At 37.7% G+C, this 20,403-nt stretch overlaps 1 long non-coding RNA gene across 1 annotated transcript in view; it reads left to right on the top strand.

The window, feature by feature from the left end:
• Positions 1-6,180, top strand: part of LOC135843868 (uncharacterized) — a 35,473-nt gene extending 29,293 nt beyond the window's left edge. Inside the window, exon 6 of the long non-coding RNA XR_010558393.1 lies at positions 5,869-6,180. This is a non-coding gene — a long non-coding RNA (uncharacterized LOC135843868). The remainder of the gene's footprint in view (positions 1-5,868) is intronic.
• Positions 6,181-20,403: the final 14,223 nt, after the last annotated feature.

Here is a 20,403-nt window from a genome sequence, read left to right on the forward strand (position 1 = left end):
CATTTTTGCTCATATCGACATGTTTTGGGGTTTTTTTTTTTTTTTTTTTTTTTTTTTTTTTTTTTTTTATAATTTTGGTACTTTATTTCGTATATTTTTTTTTTGTTTTTTAATCGTATTTGTACCTAGGTAATTTTTGGATGGTATTTTCTTCCAAAATTCGAGTTTTTTGAAAAAGTAGTTCAAATATTTGGGTATTTTTTACGCGATATAAAAAATTCAAAAAACTCTGTGCAATTTACCTTGAGTCGATAGAGCGTTGAAATATGAGCCATTAGCCCTCTTTTTTCTCCTCGTCACTAGAGATGACGATGGGCTCTTCAGTGAGCGACACGTTCGGTGTTTTTGGAGCCTGTTCAGACTCGTTTGTCGTCGCGCTGGTTTGGTGCTCCATTTCCTGGGTCCAACTCTGCGCATGCTGGTCAAATAATGTTTGCCAGTTCATCCCAAAGGTGAGGGGTGGTATCACCTGTTGACCGTTAATAGCGGTAAGCGTCACTTCTGGCAGGTTAATAGCCTGAGCGGAGGTCGATGACATGTTCAGCGTGGCCGGATTTAAGTCGGTACGAGGTGTCAAAATTGGCATTTGCGGTGTCGTATTTTGCGCATCTTCGGGTGCCAATTCTGAGCTGGTCGAAGCTCCTACAGGGTGCTCATCGGATTTGCCTAGTTGGGCGTTTTCAGCTGTTTTCTGTTCGATTAATTTCTTTCTTATTTCGATCCGTTTTAATTCGGCCAACTGATCCGGAGTGTAGGGTTTATCGTCAGTTTCCATTTCTTCCTGTTTGATGGTTGGTGGGACTGACATGGTCGGCTTCGATTCGGTGTCTTTTGAAATTAGGCCCTTTCGGAGCATTTCAATGCGTCGTCGATCTTTACTCGGTGGCTGAAGTACTTTCCCTTTCTTGATTTTTTCTTGCAGAGAAATTGGAAGGGGGATGAATTTTTCGGCCAATTTGTCCAAAATTTCTTCGTAACGTTTGATGTTGTGATATGGACCAAATTCATCTCTGGGCGGTGGGATTTTATCCAGTTGCTCGAAAAATTCGTCTACTCGCGTCGTCTTCGCACCTGCTAACAATCCCCAGTCTGTTTCCAGTGCCAATTTGATGTGGTCAAAAGCGATGTTGTTATGTTGGGGCGTGTGCACTAATGGTGCTAAAATCAGCTCCGTCACTTTTTTCTCTTTAAGGAGATCGGCGATCTTCGTCATTTCATCGGTGAAGTCATCGTAAGATGTATTGCAGACCACATCAAAATTACCGATCGAGATAAATAATTTTTTCGGTAATATTATCATTGAATCGAGTAATCGAAAGAGATCAGACGCTAAGAGGTCTCGCCGATATATGGTATTATCGAGATATTGGCCATATTTTTCTTCATCAACCATGCAATGTACCATCGCATGAATATGTCCGTCCCCGATCATCATCGCTTGATTCATAAAAAGTACCATGTGAATGTTTTTAGCTTTGTCTTGTCTACCCGCGGCGGTGAAATAAAACGGGTACGCGTTCATAGGATAATAGGGCTCGAGTTCGTTGGAAGATCTGCCAAAACGCGACAGGTATTTTTTGTGGTACCGGGGCTGTTCGGCTGATGGGTTTTTCTTTTCCTCGGGTACTTCGGGCTCATTTTCGCGCGGAGATAGCGCTCTCGGTGGCGGGCCTCGCTTCGTAGTACCTCGCGGCATTCTGAATACTCTTCGCTCGTTGATTCCTCGTCTTCCTCGGTTCGCTGAAGGTAGGGATGAACTGCGATCTCTATAATACTCTTGCGTCGGGTACAACTGATTCAGCGGTGTTGAGTACTCAATTTTTTGAGGAATCGAAATTTGCGAGCTCATCGTATCCATAGGTTCAACACCCGGGGCGTCGAATCGGATCTGACGCTGGGGTTCGCCGGTGAGATCGTACTCTGGCGGTCCCACGTACGAAGTACCTAATTCCATTAAAGCTGGAATTTTCGAGTACGATCCTGATGTAATCGAAGAGGAGGGGGTCGATGGTCCAGCTTGAATGTACTGATTCAATTTTTGCTCCATTAGAAGATTGAATCGGCGCTCTAAATCGGTCAATGAGCTCGAAAGCACGGCGTTCGCATCGATTTTTTCTTTCAGTTCGGCTGCCTGTTTCTCATTTTTCGATTGTAAGTTTTTGATTAGTTCTTTTAGAACTTCCATTTCTTTTTGGAGCTGACCTATCGTCAATCTCATCTGCCTGATGTGCTCGTTGTTTGGGGGTTGGTTTACCACTTGTGTCCTTGTTGGACATTCTAACTGAACAAAGTCAAAGTTAGTCAGACTTCGATTGCACATAGGATGTCGGCAAATGATGCGAGAGGGGGTTGTAGTCGTTTTGAAAAGATAGTGGATACATCCCCAATGATACGCATGTTTACAAACCGTTACATACGGTGGATCCTCTTTCTTCACCCCATTCTCGTCCTTTGGAGCGTGCTCCCCTGGCTCGGCCAACGGTTCCGTACACTCGTCGCACAATAAGATCTTCATTTCCGTCTGAAAAAATAAAATTTTCAACAAATTTTTATGATTAGTTATTTATTGAAAGAATAATTATTTTTTCATCTTTTTCAAAAATGAATTCATTTTTCAACTAAAAGTTGTGTAAAACTTATAGTTTATTCGATTCAAATACCGCTTACTGGGTCTTGATTATTCCTTTTAGGAGTATTTGAAACTTTTAAAACGATTCAAAATCGGTCAAAATTAGTGATTTTTTGGATTATTGGGCAGTAAAAGGTATTCATTTACATTTTGTTTCGAAAAATTAGCCAAAGATGAAATATTTTACGATTTGTTAAATCATTTTATTGTTTTGGTTTTTATTGGGTTGTGATTTATTTCGATAAATTTTTTCAATTTTTGTTAGTTTTAATTTTTACGAAACCAAAGATTTTTTATTTTTTTATCGAAATACTCAGTTTTAATTTTTGATTGTTTTTTGATTATCATCTAGTTACCAAGAATATTTTACTTTTTTCTGAAAATACAATTTTCAGTTTTTTATTATTTTTTCTAGTCATTTAATTGCCAAAGCTTTTTTATTTTTTAGTTTTTCAACGTTTTTGTTGATTCATTTTTATCTTAAGTATTTTTTTTTTGTTATATTTTTCTATTTTTCTTTTAAGGTAAAAAAAAATCATTTTCTCGAAATGTGTAGAATTAGGTAGGCGAAAAATTAGGAATTTTTATTATTATTCTTCTAAAGTTTTTTCGAACTTTTTATTCTATACTTAATTCACTTTCGAGTTTTGGTTTTTTGGTAGTTAAGATTATTTCGTTGAGGTTTTGAAAAAAGTGTGAATATTCAATTTTGATCTCATTTTAGTTTAGATAATATTTTCCAAATTTCGAAATAATCTGAATCTTAAATCATCGGTAATACTGAAATATTTTTAAAAAATTTTTTTAATTTTTTCAAATTATCTTTTTTTTATTTTTTTTTGTTTTTCATCGAATAGTGGTGGTAAGTAGTTTCGCTTTCAACCGAACTCCGTGTACAATAGAAAGGGATTACAATTTTTTCAAAAAACTTAGCCCTCTATCATAAAAATAAAATTCCAAAATTTCAATTTTTTTTGAAAAAATGAAAATTTTTTCCAATAGAAAAACAATTCATTTTTCCTCAACCTTTTTTTTTTTTTTCATTTTTCAAACTTCCCTAAAAAACAATTCTTTTTTGGATTTTGAAGAAATGACAATTTTTCTAATAGAAAAATAACTCACTTTCTTCAAAGTTTTTCCAAATTTTTTAATTTTCTTTTCTTTTTTTTTCTTATCAATGATCAGTTTTGAACATTTCAAATGCTCAAATATTACATCAAACTTTGATAAAATTTTTTCCTTTAGAATTTTTTGAACTTTTTCTTTTTTCAAATTTTTTTTATTTTTTTTTAACTTTAAAAAACTCTACCCAAATCATTCAATGAATGATTTTCCAATAGAAAATCATCCATTTTTTCAAAATTTTTAGTAAAAACAATAGCTATACTCAAGCCAACCTTACCAGCAATTTTTCTTCAAAAATTCTTGGTCAGACTATCCAAAGACAACAAAGCCAAACAACCACGAACTTCTTGAGCTTTTTTCATCTTCTCCTGAAATCATAAAATTGAGGAAGGGTACCTTTTAGATTAACCCTCCCCCTCAAAAATTAAATCGTACTTAAATACTTACCATTTCGGCCATGACCCTGCTGCGGAGTGACCAGATCAAAGGTAGCTTCTGGATTGATTTATTGATATCTTGACTTCGGTCAAATATTGATGGTCAATTGTAGTTACTCTTTATCAGTAAGAGTCAACTCACCAGCACACTCAAAATCCACCTCACTTTTGGAATTATAATAAAAACCAAAGAGTTTCAAAATTTATTTTGGGATTACTATTCCCCGCATCACTCAAGCAAAGTACGGGGGGCAATAGGGTCACATCCAGTGAAGCACAATGTCACCTTTTTTCAAAAATTTCCGTGCTTTCCTCTACATTTCCTCAGGGGATACTTTAGAAGTAAACCCACGTTAGGGGCAAATGTAAGGGGACAATATGCCTTCACTGGCTAGGCAGGGATATTCATCGTATCTCTCTTAGCGGGATTATAAATCTTTCATCTAAAGGAAGTACTGGAGAATCCAATCAATAGTTCGATTCTACAGTACTTTACTTAGATGAAAGTATACATTCGATGCACTTAGGTAAGGTGTTAAGTACTTGGGAACCACCCAAGAGGTGTTTTCACATCGTTCCATTAAGGGCAGATGTGAAAAGCTCACAAGTTCGTAAAGCTCAATTCCTTCTCGACTCGAGGCTAGAAGCCAAGTTGAGATGGAATTGATCTTCACTTGTCGATTCGCGCTTCGTCTGGTAGGTCTGACCGCGGAAAAGTAATAAGGCCACTCACTCCTACGTAAGAGTTGTGCTTGAGTCCCAGGTCCTCTGCCTTAACGTTCGTGTTTAAGGGAGAGTATTCGCGTTTAAACTTAAGTCCTAAATTCGCTACCCAACGCGGGCAATTTGATAGTTACACGTAGGTGGGTAAAAGCGATCCTACTTACGCCACTATTTGGTGGAATATATATTGGTTATACGCGTAGAGTTTTATATGTTTTAGACTTAAGTTTCGTGTTGTAATTTTATTCCAAAATTATAATACACTTTTCGTGTTTATCGTGTGTTCTTATTTCGCGTGCGGTTCGAATTAATACAAGGTAAACTCGACTAAATCTGTTTAAATTTATACATATTGGTGTTGAAATAGCTGAGCTAGCAGCGGGTAAGTACTATTTTAAAAGGTGATATATTACATCTCTTAGGGAGTTAGATTCATCCTGACCTACTAGGGAAATATTCTTATCCTCCTATCATTGGCAACGCCTCTATATATCTATTTAACAACTAATTAATTACTATGAAAAAACATTTTTTTTCAAACAAGTAATTTTACTTGAAAAAATAATTTCTTTTTTTGGAAATTTTGAAGCATTTTTAAAATTATAAAATCATTGATACTGGTAGGAAACACACAAGTTGATATCGCAAAAAAATGAAATAAAATAAAGTTGAAAACTTTAAGATATGATTTAGTAGAAATTTTCCAGAGAAATTCTTTCCTACCCCTCCCCGAAAACTTGCTTCATTTTTTCAGACCCTCACTACACTCTTTAGCCGTTTTGATCTCATAAAACTCATTTGAAAAAAAAAATGAAGTAGGTATAGGTACATATTTCTGGTCAAAACGAGAAAGAACGTTATTCACGCTGATACCCAATAGTTATAACATAAATAGCTTCATGAATAATTTTATTGAAATTTTCAACTTTTTTTGAAAACAAAAATCTATTGCAGTTTGTTTTTGCTACGCTTGTATCCGAGTCTTCGGACAGCATTGAAGTTTTACAACATTGATAGCCATCCACTTTCCGGAAACTTTTTCGTCTCGGAGATGATTGTTTGATTATGGATGTATGCGTTTTCGATCACGCACATATCATGCATTAATCTACCCATTAAATACCTAATATCTACGCATATACTTAGGCAGGTAATTCCACAAAAATAAAAACCTCACATGTAACTTTGTAAGTGCTTAATGTATTATGTAATATGAACTATACACCTATCTTCTACCTATAGAAAATTACATACTGATGATGATTTTATTGCAGTTCGTCAAATTACTATTTCTATAAATTTTCTCATTTTACTGATTCGTGTTTCTTTATTGGCCTTGATATGACAAATATAATTTTTCTCTTCAGCTTTCTGTCTCATTTTGACAAATTAATTACGTAGTAGTTGGAAGAAAAATTTCTGATTGTTATAAATACCTACCCACTCAATATGTCACGAAATTGAAAAATTGTAAATCATACCTGATCACTGAATCAACTGATTTTCTTTCAAAAATAGTGGATTTTATCACCCTTTTAAAAAAGCAGATTAAATTACAACATTACTCGTACTTCGACGCAGGTTAGTTCAGAACTGTCATTAGAAATTTGTGGTTAGATATCCACTCGAAACCAGATGGTTTTCCCTTCTAGATCTTTTTCAGTTCTAGGTAATAAAAAACAAAAAAATTAAAAAGTGAATCAATTCTGACAAGAGAATTCGAACTCCACTCTTCGATTTGAACGAAACTAAGCTAGATTGAAAGAGCACGTAATAAAACCCCCGTACTTGTGTAATGGGAGAAAATGATCACATTTATGTCACCTATACTGGGAGAAAACTAACCAATTTCTCCCACCTAAAGTGACAGAAAACTGTCAGGAACCAGTCGTCTATACTGGGAGAAAACATTTTATGCCATCTTATACTGGGAGAAAAATATCATTTTTCTTACATCTATACTGGGAGAAAAAATCGACCTGCATCATACATAATTATGCCGATTATATGCCACTTAAGTGGGAGAAATACTGCGGCGTAATCTGTCAGCTCAAAAAAAAAAAAAAATACGTGGTATTTTTCTTATTTGATCGACGTCGAATTTTCCCATCACTGAAATCATGCGACTTTAATGACCACTCATCTATAGATCGACCCTACCTGCCGCCCCGTATACCTACCTAATCGATTTTACCTATTTATTCTCAAATATGACGCAACTTCCGGAAATATTACTTCCGAGATGATGCAATCGATTAGATATTACGTCATATTCTCGACATCCTATTCGTTCCTTAATACTTCCGGGGGTAACGCTTAGCCAATCATAATTCATGGCGCGCGCACAACTTACCCTCTCTTTTTCCTAAAAATCATAATTTCATAAGAAGCGATCCGAGCAACAACTCTCTCGGCACTCTTCTCTTTCTGCTCGTACTGTTCGGTAAAGTGCAAGTTCTGGTTCGGTTCCTGTGTTAAGTATGAGATCGATGTTCGTTCATGGGCTTGGGACTCACTCCCAACCCAGTGGCCGTTCTTTCTAAGTTCGTTTCGATGCCGTATATTTCTAAGTATCGCTTTTTTGACTTAGAAATATTTTCACTTCTGGACTAGTAATGTTTCCAGTCTAGGTCAACTTGGCGACCTTTCATCTTATAATCATCTCATATGGACCAGCGAAATAACCCCCAGAACTGGAGAGAGTCCGTAATTGAATAATTACGTATTTCGCGTCCCTTAGTGGACAGTTGGAGATTGCTCATCGACCTCGGATCGCCTTCTGTAAGTTTATCGTGGAGATCGATTTATTATTTCCGTTTTGTATCCTAAGTGTTCCTTATTATTTCCTTATTGACCTAAGCATCCTCGTGTTATTGATCTAAGTTTATTGACCTAAGCAACCCGTGAATCCTTTATTGACCTAAGCAACCCGCGTATCCAACAGTCCTAGGTTTATTCTGATAAGTACCCTCGCGTTATTGACCTAAGTATCCTAAAATCTATTTTTTCCTCGAAATAATAGTCAAATAACCTTCAATTTTCATCCCTTAAATGGAGACTGATTATTGGTATTGCGATGCGTTTCAATCCAATATAAACGTGTTTCGAAGTTATTTGTGTGTTCTCGATTTATTTCGCTCTATAATAGTTCCAGTGTATAAGTCGAGTCAATATAATGGTTCCATGCATATAGACCATTGAATCGCCGAAGTATTGTCATCTAATAATATGTCATCTAATAAATATGGTCGAAAATTCCCATTTTCGACATCAAAATCAACAAATCGATCAAAGATTCGATTTAACCTTTCATCTCATAGCTATTCCAGAAAATAAATTCACGCCTCAACTTATATTCTAAGGGGATTTGCGCTCAAGTGTATAATGGATTCATCTTATACGTCCTCACGTTAAATTTAAACTGTTATGATTCGTCATAACTGAATTATGTTCCAGGAGGGAACCCCTATAATCGTCCGCGATCTATCACGACCCTAAAGATTCCCTGAGCTAACAACCAGATTGCGAGAGATATCAACTTATAATTAACCACATCTATAATTAACCAACCCAGTGCTTAAAAAGATATCCAGACAACAAAGTTAATATGGATTAGTCTAATCTACGTTTCCATATTTTCATAGATCCACATTTCAAGAACCAAAAATCTACGATTTCTGGTATTTTCCGAAATTATTCGTAATTACGAAAGATCTTCCCTTAAATTCTCCCGGTACAGAAATTTTGGCGCCCAACGTGGGGCCCGAATTGCTCGAACCTATGAACCACATTTGGGCCCAGGACCCCATATTTGATAAGATATCAATGGGGCATGAGGATTTGTTTTCATCTTATAGCATCTTATAATGAAAAAATCACGATACATCTTATAATGAAAAGCTGGCGCTTGGAAGACCGATTATAACGACTAATTTATTTGATAATTAGTTCGGTCAATTGCGACTTTAATTAAAATCGATCATTAATAACGAAATTCAGGACGTTCGGAGATAACGGATAATTCAACTTATAATTATTCCTGATAATTACATCTTTAATTCTGTACGAATATTTCTGAATTTAATCCAAGCCGATATCCGTGAACAGTTCCAACTAAATTCACGATAAAGATGAGAATACTTCTTCAACGCGATCATTTCTAGAACGGCTCCCGAAATTTTCAATCATCTAATAAACGACGTTAATTGCCTTATCATGGAGATCTCGAACCACACATATTCAGCTCATAACATCATGAATTACGTAGCAGAACGTTTGTTGGATGATGATTACGACCCTCAAAATAAATTACAACTCAAGAAAATTCATTTATTCATTGATATATTACTTGCTTATGAATTTACTTCGACGATATCGGGTGAAAGTCAAGTGGAGCACGAAGAACTTTATATGATGAGAACACGAGTAATCGATCTCTGTGTTAGGAGTGATCGAATACTAAAAAATCCTATTACACTAAGACACGTATTAGGTGTGGAGAAGATCGAAAAAGCAATCATATTATACAGATTTCTTTCCTATGGCCATTGTGGAGAAAATCTACGCATATCATTAGCTTCCATCGATACATCTCTTCATAAAAACATAATCGATTCTCCTCATTAGTACCAATTAATATATTTCAGTTTCGGCCTATTGACGTAAGTACGCGACTACATTGATATACACGAATACGAAATAATTGGGAAAATTTGGATCGAGTCACATGTATTTTTTTTAACACCGCGCATGGAAAAATATTCCATATTTCAGCGATAAACACGAAAGAATTCATCTAATAACACCACGATTTGTGAAGATCAACACTACACGGAATACTGATAGTTTATTTTCAACTTATACGAAGATTTTGGAAATACGACCTGATAAACTATCCTAATACCAATACCAATTTGCAAATCAGAATAGATGAATAACGTTCAAAACCGAAACAACAATATTTGTATTTAATCACGTCGACCGTATACATCGATGCTTCAACTGATGAAACTACGAATATTCAAAATTCTGTAGCCGAAAAATACGAATCCAAAACGTTTAATTTTGACGAAACGACTACCGAATGTTTTCGAACGTGAAAAAGAAAACGATAATTCTGTTCAACTTATAACACGAATCAAACAGAATTCAATTTAAACTAATTTCACTGATATGAGTCCCATATTTGATGTATCTAAACGCATCTATCGAAATTAGTACTCACTCAAAATCGAATTGTCCACCCAAGAGGAAATTTTTTCGCCGATTCCTTGAAAATACTCGATTTTGGGGCAGCTTATATCCATTTTGCCGAGTTTGGAAAGACACTAATCAGCTCGATCATCTTATAAATATACCGTTCGGTCTATACGATTAACACGAATGAGAATTTATTACATGGAAAACTCGTAATTTTTCAACTTATAAACACGATCTGGTATCTTTTGAGCGAAAATTTTCTAAGTTGATCGACAAAGATAAACCAATATTTCACGATTGGACAAATTTTCACGATTCGACGAACTTTCACACTTCGACAAGATTCATTGTGATGGATAAAGCAGCGGGTGGAGAGGGGTATGAGTCACCAGCGTCAACGACACAAACACCCGTTACACCTCCCCCCACCATACCGCAACGCCGCTGCTACGACCGGATTGAAGGTTATGTGCTCGCGCATCAATACCCTCCCCTCCGCGCACACTGTCCCAGCCACTATTTTCGACACATTTCGACGAAAATCTAAAGCGTTCCATTTATAGATTTCATTATATTTCTTGCGCTCCTCCGGACAACTTGGTTATTCACCTGATAATCGAACTGATCATTTCACATCTGTAAAATAAGGCTCGTATTATTGCTCAGCTTATACTCCAACTTATAACGGACGATATTTGAGATAGATTACCTCTTCCCAAGGAAACATCAATAATTCACAACTTATAATCGTATGTGGATTTTCCTCTGGACGAATTCATTGCTATTTTGTCAACTAATATTTTTCAATTTGACGCTGTATTTCTATCTCGATTACATTTTCCAACTATTGGAGGATTATTACGACTTCTTGCAACAACCTGTGGAAAATTACGATTTATCACTCGGAAGAGAAGTAGTTACACTAATAATCCTAAAGCTGACAATAATTTGGTGTTTTCTGGTACATCGACGATTTTGAAAAATGTTTCCAAATACGTATCAACATAATGGACCATCGACCAACCAGACAGCTAATATGCGCAATCCAGCCGAGAATGGACGAGTTCGCTTACCAGCCAGAAGGATGAACGATTTCCAGCCACTTCCAAGACATGTAATGGACCCTCAAATCGAAAATGCTGCCAATTACCATGAATATCAATTAAGAAGAGAGCAGACGGCCGAAGGACAAGCCCTACCGCCGAGAAATTACGAATTTGTACGCGGAGTACCCGAAGTTGAATATTGGAACAATATTTACGAAACATCTCCAACTTTCGATGTACCACTTCCACCGCCACATTTACGACGATTTAGAACCAACTCTAACGATACGAGAAGTTCGTCGAATAATGGAAATTCAGGTAGCCAGGAGATATCAGATTTGCCAAATGAGCCAAGACCAAGACGAAATTATTGTTTCGATCCACTCAATCATGAAGCAGAGTTTCCGAATCCATCAACCGTCGAATACATTCTTCCAATGGATGATTTCTCACCGAGACTCGACCACACAGCTGGAGTGATCAAATGGATGAAAGCGGAGAAAAATGCGACAGATATGAGGTTTCACAACGTCCAAGAAAGGATCAGAGGGACTGAATCCGGACTCACTGTGACCCGCGCCGATTTTCGTGATTTCTGTCAATCATTCCAGGAAGACCGACTTAAAGACCATGAATCAATCACCAATAATATGCGAGAAAATTTTGGAAAAGTCACCGCAAAATTTTCGGCAAATGCGAATATGTTAAAATCATTAAACCGCAACGACGCTATGATCATCATGGAACAAAGAAGTCTCCGGGATACTATGAACCAAATCATTACCTGTTTGGATGACATTCGACTACGGGAACACGAACGCAGAAATGGAAATATGGTGAATAATCCAACCCGACATCCGGAAAATACATACGAAGAGCCAGTAATACCGATAAATAATGGACACTTTCGACCATCTTATACGGTGAATATACCACCACTGACAATTCGACACGAAAATCCAAGAATGATGCCTGATATGCAACCGCCAATTGCGCCGCAAAGGACCTTTCGTCAAAGAAGACTTCGATACAATATTCGATTTGCCAATACCCAAAGTCAAGTGAAACCGAAACACTTAATGGATTATGGAATTTGTTATAACAACAGCAACAAATACGAAGTCATGAATTTTCTCCAGAAATTCGAACGATATATGGAAATGCATCAAGCCAGCGAATACGAATTTTGCCTACTGCTTGAACAAATAATTCAAAGCGATATCGGATTAACCTGGAAGAATTCAGCCAATTTCGATGAAGGATATTACGCCTACAGAGATGCATTCATTCGACGAGTCTGGGATGGAGTCCAACAAGCCAACGCCTATAACCATTTCCTCAACCTAAATATCGACAACCGATCGTCAATTCAACTTGGATTAGAATTGTTAAAATGGTTCCAGATTTTATGCGATACTGATCTTCCAGACGACACCATAGTCAACGGAATTCTCATGAAATTGCCGAATAGCCTAAAATATCATTTTACAACAGAGATCAAGGAAAACCGAGCGTTATTTGAGAAGAAATTATTGGACTTAACACGTCATGAAGAATACGCCGATAATCCATTCCAAGTTAAAGATCCACCGATGATGTCGAACTGGACAAGGAACCCAATCACCGGACGATTCGAAAATCCATCTCATAATGCACGTCCAATTCGTAACCCAAATACTCAGTCCACCGGGGCATCCAATTCGAACAATATATCTAAGGAGAACGTAACTCAAGATACTACCCGCAATACACGACCTGCAACTAAACCAAACGTCAACACAATAACTTTCGATCCTTCAACGACCAGTTTCGAAGAAGCAGCAAGAATGTTCGACGAATTGCAGAATAGACACGGAGAAGAATATCGAATTCGACCTACCGAGGTTTCAAAAAACTTGATGAACCCCTCTGCGAATGCGGAGGGAACCTCTCTGTAAATATAGATACAATGGAGTATGATAATATTGTAAAAAGACCCCGCTCGACGATTACGAATTCATTGGCGATGATTTGGCATATTTCATCAAAAACACTTTCACCGATATTGACGACGACTACCCAATATACCTCAACTGTGGACTGACTCTCCGAGATATCGCTGAAAACATCGAAAACATCGATTCTACCAAGAGAAACGCGTTAATCTCGTTGGCTCATTTCGAATTAAACAACGAATATATGAGCGCGAAATTTGTGGAAAAACTACTCGATAAAATACTTGGTACAATTGCCAGTAAAAATTTCGATGACATACTCGTCCTATTTCCGGCCACAATACCGAAAATTCCGTCAGCATCAACAATCACGATAAACCGCTGGTACGAATTTTTGTGCATCTTCAAGACGATTTGCGATAAATATCAGGTCCGACTACTGATCGATGCTGCATTGAAACTCCTGTATTACGATACAAATTTCGAAAATAACCATCAACTAATAATTGCAAGGGATACCGACGACATGATATTACCTAATATGGACTGCTTTGACATGAACGACCCGACAAGTACTCCCACATTCACTACATATGTGGGAGAATTAATTGATGACCTATTATACGTATATTGTAGTCCAGAACATCGAATTACCGTTAAACGAGATGTCATCTGCGTACCGGAGATTATGGAAAAGGAACTCGATGCATACGTGTCAATTCCCCATGGACAAATTCATCGAATACCAGTCAATTCTTTAAGGATGATCCACGATGTGTTGTCATCTCCAGATAAGGAAGCTGCGCTGCAATATATGAAAGAACTAAATCAGACGTCTCGTGACCAGCTAATAAAATTAATACCACCGATCGAAAATGACGAATACACATATGAATCCGAAACCGAATATATTGCCATTGAAGAAATTTCGTCTGACGATCCCGAATCACTCGACGACCATATTGAAAGTTCTCATCAACCAATGACCATCAACACTATTGGAATTGTAAATAGAATTGCCGTATCGACCATAGACTCGGAAGATAAAATCGACATCTCGACGCTCCCTAAAATACCAACGAAAGAGTCAGAAGCGGACATCAACATAAAATTACAGCTATTCCAGCCAGAATTGGAGTCATTCACCTGCGTCGTTCCATTACGACTTGGTAATACTCAATATCCAGCCCAACTCGACTCTGGGGCAATTCCGAACGTGATATCCGAAGAAACGGCATTTCTTATAATTGAGAAACATTCTGATGACGTCGACTATATTGAACTCGAACACCCAGCCATATGTGTACTGGCAAATAACATTGAAGCTCGGACAGCGAATTACGTCATCGTACCAACTCTCCATTTCGGAAAACATGCCTTGAAGATCCCGTTTTATGTCCTGGAAGATTGCAACCAAACATTTTTAATCGGAACGCAATCGATGCGATATTTGGGTATTGACCTACGAATGACAGAGAATTTTGCTATGTGTCAACCGAGTAAGGATGCAGAAGTGGAAATATTGGAGTTCATGAAACCGGAACAATATAAGGATCGACTGGTATTATCGTATGCACATATGAAAAATGAATACGCCGATGAAATGGACGATATATTAAGACAGACCAATACCTGGATAAATTACAATAAACTACCCGAAGGAGTCCACGACGACGGACCGGAAATTTTCATTCAACGATTAAAAGAAGATTTAGATGATGCCGTCACCAGAAAAAGGATTACCAAAGAACAGGCACAAGAGGCCTACGAAAAACTATGGGTATTTCAAGACGTTTTCTCAAAATTTCTAGGAAAGTACATCGGAGACAAGGTGAAATTACTATTCAACATTCCTGAAAAAGAAATAGAGTTTCGAGGGGCAAAATACAATCCTTCAAGAAAACTTATTGACGATCTGAGAAAAGAACTCCAAGTAATGCTAGCGACTAATGTCATAGAACCATCTAATAGCACCTATATCAATCCGATCGTCGTAAACGTCAAGAAATCGGGAGAAATACGAGTCTGCTTAAACCCAGTGGCTGATCTCAATCCAATACTCGATAATAACTATAACGAAGCGGGACTTTTGGATCGAATTATCACCGACGAGCCAGACGCGATTTTATTCAGCAGTTTAGATTTTGTAGCTGGATTCTGGCAGCTAGTTTTGGCGGAAACCTCAAGAAAATATTGTGCCTTCCAGGTTGACGGACGAGTCTTCCAATTTATTCGATTACCATATGGACTGAAGATTTCATCGGCCTATTTTGTCAACATGATCAATGAGATCATACCAGATATTCCAGGAATTACCAAATACGTCGAAGATCTGCTGTTACGGGCAGCGACTTTTGAGAGAATGTTGGAATTAATTATCATCGTATTGACGATTTTACGCAAACACAATTTGCGATTGAACGCCAAAAAGACCATGTTTTTCAAGAATAAAACTGAACATCTTGGATTCGACCTTGGTCCTCACACAATCTCGAAGCAATCATGTAAAATCGAAAAATTCAACAACTATATTGCGAAACACACGAAGAAAGGAAAATTCCAATTAAAAGATCGAATTCAGATATTGGAACTCATTGGACTTACTGGATTATATCGCCGTTTTATTCCATCATACCAACAAATTGTCGCACCGCTATATGAATTGACCTGCGAGAATGTACCTTTTGAATGGGGTCCTAGACAAGATGAAGCAGTCGAATTGTTGATCAAGGAATACACGAGAGATTTTTCGCTAGTTTCACCACGACACCATATCGACCTATATTTATACACCTATACCTCGACGGATGCCATGAATGCGGTATTGTATCAGAATTACGAAAACAACGATGAAATAATTATGTACACCAGCCATAGTTTCAAACCGCATCAGAAGAAATATACCTTAGTTTGAGAGAGAAATGTACAATCTCGCGAAGAGTCTTAAAAAACTTCAGCTATGGGTACACGGAAGAACAATACATGTACGCAGCGACTTGTTATCGGTTGTAAATAAATTTGAAACGATCGCCGAAATACACAGAAAGGCAGCTGTATGGATAACATTATTCAACTGTTACGACCTTATCTACGATCTTCGAAAACGACATAAGAAATGGTTCGGAGTACAGGCACCTGAATTGACGCTAAATTCGACGAGCTGGGCAAACTTTACAAAAAATGATGACGACTTACCAACACGCATCAAGCGACAGCTACACGAATATTTAAAGAGATTAGACCAGATACAATGTCGAGATATGAAATGCTCAAACATCATTCGTCGATTAAAAACACCTAATAATGAATTAACGATCACCGGACGAACGATCAAGAGCAATTTAGCGAAGAAATTTTCGATCGACAACTTCCAAGGAAGAGAAATATTAATGTATCAGTACCCAGATGACGTCAGAGTACCTGTAATTCCAGACGAATTATTCAAGGACTTAATCCTATTCCTACACGAAGTATACGGACACGTCGGTGCTAACAAACTCGAGGCGATTTTTCGACGTCTATATTATTCAGCAAATGCGAAATATTATATTCGATTCATAACTGGAGAATGTTTGCACTGCAAAGCGAATAAGATTTATTCCGAAAAGAAACCAATCGAGTATGCCCGGATTATTTCACACGGATTAGGAAATGTCGTTTCTGTCGACATACTGGGACCAATCGCCAATTATTCGGACCAGCCGAGATACCTACTTGTTTCGAAGGACGTCCTGACTGGAAAAACATGGATTTGTGCACTGCTGGACATAAAGCAAGAAACAGTAGTCAAAGCGATGGAACCCGTCATCAACCATATAGAACAAAAAGGATTGAAAATAGCCAGAATCGTAACCGACAATGCGACTCAATTCACGAATACCCTGTGGAAGGACCTAATGAAGAAATACAAAATTAAACTCAGCCATTCTACAGCCTATAACCCACAGTCGAATTTAGTCGAAAGGGCGATGAGAGATATTGGTCAGCGATTGAGAATCAAGATGAATACCTGTTCAGACGGAGCTTATTCCCATCACGGATGGAGTGCATTTATTGCTGAAATCGAAGCTGAAATCAACAACACGCCTAATGACGTCGACATTCCTCCAAACGAAGCCTGGGGCATAGACGATTTCGACAACGAACTTCCTGCGGAAAAATACACGATTAATGCCAAATATCATCTCAAACGACTTCAAGAACAAAAGGACAAACGAAATCCACCGTCAATTACCAGCGACGAGTTATTCATCAACAAATTAGACATTCCAAATGACGTATTAATTGCATCAGACGGATTCGCATGGATTTCGATCGACGGAGCTTGCGCTGATAATGGATCACCGAAGGCGATAGCAGGAATCGGTATATGCTGGCATCCTGAAGGAAAAAAAGAACATATCACAAAGAATCACGAATTCTAATTATTCCTTGACCAATAATCTCGCCGAAGCGATGGCGCTACTCACCGCTATGAAGATCATGCTGTTCAACGACGTCAGAAAACTGCGGGTAATTTCGGATTCGTATTATCTCACCTCAGCTGTCAACGACACCTTCGTCAAATGGTCTGAAAACAAATGGAAAAATTCAGCTAATAAACCTGTACACCATAAGGATATTTTCGAAGAGATACTTAATCTAAAAAACCAATTCGAGGAATTCCAATTAGTACACGTATATGCCCGACAGACCGACTTTGGAAATTTTACCGCTGACGCATTGGCAAGGAAAGCTGTATACACCGAAGAATTAGATATAACTCGAATCGATTCGCTGACTAACCACCAGGCACTTATTCGACTAATAAAAGAACGAAAAGAAATAAAACATCAAACCAACGAGCAAAGACATAACAAACGATACGGCGATCCACGTATATTTCAACCAGGAGAATTAGTTATGATAACTAATCATGCACAATCATCAAGCGATAAAGGAACATCAGCGAAATTGTACCCGAAACGTTATGGGCCATTTGTGGTCGTATCACACGTCGGTAGAAATTGTTACGAAGTGCAGAAAATTGGAGACAAAGATGATAGGCGCCTCATCAATGTTCGCCAAATATCGACTTATTTAAATCTCTACCACCTGAAGATTTAACGCAAAGAGCCAAAATCCGCGTGGAGAGGGGAAACACATTTCACCCCCGCCCGCCCATATGCCAACTCATACAAAGACGAACTCCTTATCGATTCCTGGAACTGACTGCGCAGATTTCGTCGATCAAACCAATTATACCACCAACACTCGGCGCTCATTATTAATGTGCCTTTTGAAGTGTATACTACGTTTGCCTTCTTTTGAATTTTTATGAGTCCATATTTGGATTTAATTTTGCGTTATTTGAATTAATTGTGGTTTATTATCAAAGGTGAGTTAATCGGTTTTCAACTTATATTATACGACGACTGCATTTCATCTAATAAGTCAATTATTCTAATTCGAAAATTTTGTTCGTTAGCCTATGTTTTGCGCGTCCTTACGCCATCTTTAATTGGTGTCAATTTTCAAGATTTTTGGTTTTTGTTGACTTCAGCGGTTCGATCTGAGTAAGTAATGCAACGAATATTTATTCATATTTACGAGTGATTATTTTTTATATCAACCAAAAGTGAATTTTCGATAACTGTACACAAAGCATGCTATGAACCGGTGGAGATATTTACGACTGTGTGACGACATTTAGGAAACACCCTGTGTCTCGAAAGGAAGATTGTCGAAAGAAAACACATTATAATTTGCTGTAGATATTTTTTTTTTTAGTCGCATAATCTCCATCGACGTCTTTTCAGCTAATAATTCCGTGCTTTATTCTATATTCTAATTCGGTGATAATATTAGATAAATAATCGACAAATCTGTCTTATAGTTCGTCAAGATTGATCCAACGATTAAGATTAACCATTCAGTCGAGGTCTTATTTGAGTACCTGCGTTTACGTCGAAAATTGCCTATCAGACCGCCTCCAGCTGCGTAAAGAAGTTTTTCGTCATCTCATAGCCAATTAATAAGGTAATAAATATCGTTCGCTAGTATCAGCTAATAATAATCAGTTTCCTGTATTAACGACGTGTTTTTCACATCTAATAGTTTGGCGATCAGACGTTCGTGGAATTTTCTAAGTTGGACGAATTTTTTGTAATACGAGGCGTTAGTTTTTGTCATTCGTCGGCAAAAATATCCGGAGTAATTTTGGTAAATATTCATCTTATAATATTCATCTTATAATTTTGCATGATTGATGGTATTGTTTATTCGTATGAACGATTGCCATATCAAACTGCATTAAGTAGCTTACCATATTTACCCATTATGACCGATAAACGCCCCAAATCACCTCGTCTGCCACTCTTGTCTGGATACTCGCTTGTATCCTCGTGCTCATCATCATGCGAAGACATCGATATTCATCAATCAGCGAAAGATCCAGAATCCGACACCGATAGCTCATCTGATAACTCAGTTACCTTTTCTGAAAACTCGTATGGAAAACCGAATGCTGATCATTACAAAGAAATCAAACAACGACTCGACGACGCTGGACATCATCGACCATATTCCTTTGATCGATACTGTTATGATTATTGTCGACGATACTACGGAAAGAAGAAGGATCCAACCAACGAAATCTCTGAATATGAGAAGATCATGGATTTTCCAAGGACCGAACGAAATGTACCGACTGTTTATCAATACGATGAAATTTTGAACGAGTTATTTCACGCCGGCCTAGATACGAGCTACAGTTACGAGGATTATCGACGCGATTATAATTCGAAGTATCAAATCGACAACAGAAAAGTATTAAGCAGACCCAACTCGCCTATCACCGATGACATTTTGGAACATGGTTCCTGGAATTTTCTGACAAAATTTATCCACGATAGAGTTTTCCAAAAACTCGATAGATCCGGAGATTTAACTCGAGGTAACTTTGCAAAGATCTATAATCAGGAATTGGCTTTATATGGACCCAACGACATCGACAAACCGCCACGAGATCGACCAGTATCGCCGAATTCAGTTGATTTCAATCTCGACGAAGGATGTATGCCCAGCGAACATACTTACGATGACCTAATATGTCGATGGAAGAAACTAGGTTGGGACCGAGAATACGACATCGACCAATTCTACGAACATCATGAAATTCGAAATCCGAAAATGTATACACACGAAAAGGAACAGCGAGAAGAAAGCCGACGCTCCCGCCTAATGGATCAACTCAAAATATTAGCAAAACGACGACTGGCTGAGAAGAAAACTCCCGTTCCTGCAACATGCCCATTTCCGGAGTGCGAAGA

This window comes from Planococcus citri, chromosome 4 (assembly GCF_950023065.1).
Source record: "Planococcus citri chromosome 4, ihPlaCitr1.1, whole genome shotgun sequence".
In the NCBI taxonomy this organism is placed as follows: Eukaryota; Metazoa; Arthropoda; class Insecta; order Hemiptera; family Pseudococcidae; genus Planococcus; species Planococcus citri.